Source organism: Panicum virgatum, chromosome 7K (assembly GCF_016808335.1).
Source record: "Panicum virgatum strain AP13 chromosome 7K, P.virgatum_v5, whole genome shotgun sequence".
Lineage (NCBI taxonomy): Eukaryota > Viridiplantae > Streptophyta > Magnoliopsida > Poales > Poaceae > Panicum > Panicum virgatum.
The window spans coordinates 9,985,892-9,991,964 of NC_053142.1; positions in this window are offsets into that span (position 1 = coordinate 9,985,892).

Genomic DNA, 6,073 nt, shown 5'->3' on the forward strand with positions numbered 1-6,073 from the left:
ACATGTCAGTGGGCGCCGGCCCAGCTCCCAGCTGCCCCTCCCCTCCCCTGTTTTCGCCCGTGCCAGGGCCCTGTCCGTGGCCACGGCTGCGGCGGCCGACCGGCGGCTCGCCGGCGGCGCGGCTTGGCCCACCCACAGCCGGAGCAGCCCGGCGGGGCCGGCACAGGGTGGAGCAGGTACGGCCGCGGGGAGGCGCAGAGGGGGCGCGCTTGCGGCGGCCCGTGGCGTTACGGCCCAGCCACGGCCTGCCGGCGGCGGAGGCGGGGTGTGCTCGCGACCAGGGGCTCAGGCGGCCCTGGGGCGCGCGGCCGCACAGCTGGAGCCCGCGCGGAGGCAGCCCGCGACGGGCGCAGCGGCGGCGCTCGGGTGGCCGCGGCAGCATGGCACGTTCCCGGTGTCGGTGGCGCTTGGGTTATCGCCATAAATTAACAGGATTAATTTATGGGCCGAAATGAAGATGGGCTTAAAGCAGAAGACTGAAGAAGACTTGTAAATCGGCTCCTGCGTGAGCATCTGGGCCACATGGGCCATGTATCTTTAGATTTAGTTCAAGGTTAGAGATAGAGTCCTATCGGGATAAGATTAGTTTAGATTGTTTCCCAAGTTTCCGGACTATAAATATGTATCCTTTGTTATTCATGAAAGAGAGCGTCATCACGACTCGCAAACAACAACTCTCGGCGTATCGCCACCCCTAATCCTAGGGTTTCATCCAAGTAAGCGCCATGCTGCCCTGATCGCCTCTTGCGATCAGGGCGGTATTGTTCTTGCTTTTATCTTGGTATTACTCGTACTGAAGTGTTTTTTATGGCGAGTAATGCTAGTTATCTTGATGTTCGTAGCATGGCTTTTTGAAGATCTGTTGTGCTTCATTGCTTATCATCTACGAATATCATGTTGTCTCTGTGTAGTCACGTTTCAATCTTATGCTAGTTCTTGTCGCATAGAATTAGTTACACAGAGACAACACCCTGCTTCTTTTAAGTTTAACAAATCTGATCTATTATGGTTTGCTCTTATTCTTAAGGGTTGGCGTAATATCTACTAGGTTAGGCCTTGCAAATGGATTGGATGATCCGGTGGTGTAATAGATGCTCTATCTTAGCCTTGATAGGGATTGTTCCGGGAATCGGCTCTTGCTAGTTCTTAGGCCTCTATTTTGGTTTATGGTTTAGTTGTCTGTTATGTTCGCTAGGCCTGGTCACGTGTAGGATGTTCCGATCTAGCAGTGAAGCTGTTACCATCGTAGATTAGATTAGTTAGATTTAATTGAAGTAGTTTCATAGTTATTTACTTTATTTATCATATCTGGATACAATCAGATCCCATCTGACACCGGGACTCGATCAGCCCTTTAAAGCCGATGCAAGAGTCGTCCCGGGGAGCCGACCACAGCTCGGACTTATGTTTACACGTGTCTTTGTATGCAGGAAACTGTTCGGAGCACGTCTGCACCTTCCTGATCGGGTATAGGTCAGGTGGCACGCCCGGCTTTCACACATCCTCCGGGCGTGTGACGGAATTGCGGGCCGTCGACGAGGGAGCAGTGCCTGCCAGCGCCCCAGCAACCTCCCGGCTCTTTGTGTTGCCTGTCGCTGCTCGCCGGTGGGTTTCAACTGACAACACATTCTGGCACGCCTGGTGGGACACTCGTCAACAGCAACGCCCACCGTAGAGATGATTGGAGCTCAAGAGCAAGAACCCGTTCCCAAGCCCGTCACGTATGAAGAGCTCTCTTCTAAACACAAGAAGAAGTATGATGAGATCAAAGCTCTGCTGGAAGCCGATCTCATCGGCTCTTTTGAGAGGACCCACAACCATGGCATCAGGTGGAAGGGGTTCTCTCCTGAAGGCGCTCTCGACAATGTGGACTTGTCTATATCATCAGAGGAGCGCACCAGGGCCCTGCGTCAGGAGATGAACTACATGGTGGCCCATGCACTTCATCGGCACTCTCAGAGCCTGATGAACGAGCTTGAGCGCATGGCGCATCGCGTCATCCAGGAGATAATCAAGAACCAGTACTCTCCATCGGGGGCGACCCTGGGGAGTCACACAGAGGAAGCTACGTTGCATTCTAGACCGGTGCTGCCGTTCTCGTTTGTGGCCCCAAGACCACAAAACTCGCCGATCTACGTCGTCCATAAGATCGGCGGCGATCCTGGAGAAGGCCAATTCCTCACCGAGCCACCCAAGGAGATCCCGCACGGCTACACGTGCGCTTACATCCCTGACAGCGTCAGTCCAACACGCTCGGTGCAGATGGTAAACCCAGGAGCTTCTGGAGCAGACGCGGAGAAAACAAGCGTGGCTGGCAAAGTACGCTACTGGGCCGAGTGCTGAGCCATCGGCCCCAGGAGTTCTTAGTGTGGAGCAGGTCAGTGCAATACTGAGGGACCAGTTTGGCATCCTGCCCAAGAGGAAAGCGATCGGCTATTCCAAGCCGTATCCAAGCGACTATGACTTGATCCCACTGCCACCCAAGTATCGGCTTCCTGAGTTCACCAAGTTCAACGGGTCAGAGGGAGCCAGCTCCATCGAGCATGTGAGCCGATACTTAACGCAGCTTGGGATGATCTCAGTGTTGGATCCGTTGAAGGTCCGGTTCTTCGGCCAATCCCTTACAGGCCCAGCTTTTGGATGGTATGCATCACTGGCTCCGGATTCGATTCGGACTTGGAGGCAGCTTGAAGATCAATTCCATACCCAGTACCATTCGGAGGCTGCTGAAGCTGGAATTGCCGACCTCACCCAGGTCAGGCAAAAGCGAGGGGAGACTATGTCAGAGTATATACAGCCCTTCAGAGAAGTCAAGAACCGATGCTACTCGTCGCGCATCACAGAGAAGGAGGCACTCGATTTGGCTGTCCTCGGGCTTGCTAAGCTGATCAAGGATGCGGCTTTTCAGTTGGAGTTCACATCTCTGGCGCACCTAGTGCAGAAGCTTACGGCATACGAGCATTATCATCCTGAGCTGTACCAGGACAAGTTCAAGCGCCATGTAAACATGGCCCAGGTGGATGAATCTGATGACTCTGGTGAACTGAAAGAAGTGGCCATGGCAGAATGGACTCGGGGGGCAAACCCTGTCCCGTGCAAGTGGATCAAACAGCAGGGGCTTGTGAAGGGCTTTGACTTCGACGTGACCAAGATAGAGCAAATATTTGATCTGCTCCTCAAAGAAAAACAGCTGAAGCTCCCAAAAAATCACAAGCTACCAACGCCATAAGAGTTGCAGGGAAGACTGTACTACAAATGGCTCCACTTGTTTACTCATTCCACGGGTGAATGCAAGGAGTTACGTCGTCAGATACAATCGGCTATCGAGCAAGGCCGATTAATTTTGGCTCAACATACGATGAAGGTCGACACAAAGCCTTTCCCACAAGCCAATGTGGTAGAGTTGTCGGACTTCACTCCTACGGGTCAGAATTTTTCATTCCAGATCAACATGGTGGGACCCACGCACCGCCATGGCAAGCAGAGGAGAGAGGCCGCTTCTGGTAAACGGCCGCATGATGAACGTGAGCTGGAACAGCGACATGTAACTGAAGAGCAAGTGCGTCACATCCGCAACCAGCTTCAAGCTTCTAATCGGCTTCTGGAAAAGTACCAGTACCAGTACAAGTTGCGCCGCCGATACGAATCGGAGGAGGACGAGTATGAACACCGCACAGGGAGGACACTGGGGAGACGCCAGGCTATACGCGACCACTAGCACTGCCCGTTCTTTAGATATTGCTGGAATTCCGGCATGAGCCGATTGCCTACTATAGATGATTGCTTGGAGTGCAGGCCTCGAGGACGCCAGCAGGACGAGACATCGGTGTTCCGGCGCTTGGGGCCCGGAACGCGTCAGGATGACCACGTGAGGCGCCCATCCAGGGGTGATTCCGAGCCAGAGGAAGAAGACAGGTACCATCGCCCACGGTGGTGTCCTGATGGGCTCAATCGCTCGCAGAAGCGCAGGGTGCAGCGCATGCGCAATCTGGAAGAGGCAGAAGCAAAGTATCTTGACGTGCTGAGGAAAGCGCGTCCGGATCTCGCGGAGCAAGTCAGACGACCGCGAAGGGAGAAAAGGCGCCCTCCGAGAAAAGAGTGGCTCCCCAAGTAGACAAAAGCCGATGAGAAGCCATCGGCTGATGTGAACATGGTGTTCGTGCTCTCGTCGGAGTTTCGAGCACCCCAACCAGAGGAATTGGCCATCGCGTAGTTGGATCTCGGCCCACGGCCAATCATTTTCGAGAAGCCCAAGGAGAAGAGCTACAAGCACCTGAAGGGGTTATATCTCAAGGGCTTCATCAATGGTAAGCCTGTGAACAGGATGTTGGTCGACACTGGTGCCGCAGTCAACCTGATGCCATACTCTGTGCTGCGCCGATTGGGTCGTTCTTCTGCCGATCTGATCAAGACCAATGTGATGCTTAATGACTTTAATGGACAGCCATCAGAGGCGATCGGGGTTCTTAATGTGGAACTGACAGTGGGCCACAAGACTGTACCAACATCGTTCTTCATCGTTAACAGCAAGAGTACATACACAGTGCTGCTTGGAAGGGACTGGATTCATGCCAACTGTTGTATCCCTTCTACAATGCATCAGTACCTCGTCCAATGGGATGGCGATGAAGTAGAAGTGGTCCCTGTAGACGATTCCAGCGAGGTCTCGGTCGCAGATATGAACGCCTGGGATGTGGAAGGACAAGAGCCGATCTCAGGGATCACCCTGGAAGACTGTGATCGGATCGAGGCGACAAAAAACGGACTGAGGCTGGTCTTATATACTGGCCTCACAGAATAGATGCATCCTGGCAAGCCACGGGGTGTAATAGAAATAGAGAGGCCGGTCCCAGCGATCGGCCCCAAAAAATAGAAAAATTCTGTTTGTGGTCGGAATTGTTACATCATGTACACATGATGGCCTGCTCTGGCAGTTGGCCACTCATTGACTATTTGGCTCTGAAAGATAATAGAAGTATAGAAGCGGCCAGCCCGTGCAGTTGGCCAAATAATTTTTCTTGTCATCTCCCTATGTTTGCCGCTGATCTTGTGGATAGTGAAGACTCGCTTGCGTTCGCAGCTGATTTTTCAGACGACGGCAAACTCGGATACGGGTTCACATCAGCTGATGATTTGGAAGAGGTTGACATCGGTCCTGGGGATAAGCCACGGCCGACATTTATCAGCAAGAAGTTGGATCCGGCTTTGCGAGAGGAGATGATTGCACTACTAAAAGAATACCGGGATTGCTTTGCATGGGACTACACCGAGATGCCCGGACTGGATAGAAGCATAGTCGAGCATCGGCTCCCGCTCAAGAAAGGGTTTCGGCCGTTTCAGCAATGAGCACGTCAGATGAAGGACGAAGTCCTAGAAGAAGTTAAGAAAGAGGTGGAGAAGATGCTGGATGCTGGGTTCATCAGGCCATGCCGATATGCAGAATGGAACTCTAGCATGGTACCGGTACAAAAGAAGGATGGCCGATGGCGTGTTTGCGTCGATTTTAGAGATCTCAACAGAGCAACACCAAAGGACGAATACCCGATGCCTGTTGCAGAAACATTGATCAACGCAGCTGCTGGCCACAAAATGATGAGTTTTATGGATGGCAATGCTGGTTACAACCAGATCTTCATGGCCCCAGAGGACGTGAACAAGACTGCGTTCAGAGTACCAGGTGCAGTTGGCTTGTTCGAGTACTTGGTTATGACCTTCGGGCTGAAAAATGCCGGTGCAACGTACCAACGTGCTATGAATTACATTTTTCATGATCTCATCGGCAAGCTGGTAGAGATTTATATTGATGATGTTGTGGTCAAGTCCAAATCAGCTGCGGGGCATTTAGAAGATCTGCGTCAAGTTTTGGAGCGGACTCGGAGGTTTGGGCTCAAAATGAACCGAAAGAAGTGCGCTTTCGGTGTGTCGGCCGGTCAGTTTCTGGGATTCCTGGTGCATGAACAGGGAATCGAGATCGGCCTAAAGAGTCAAGAAGCTGTAAAGACGATGAAGCCACCTACTACAAAGAAGGAGTTGCAGAAACTCATCGGTAAAATTAATTTTGTCAGGCGATTTA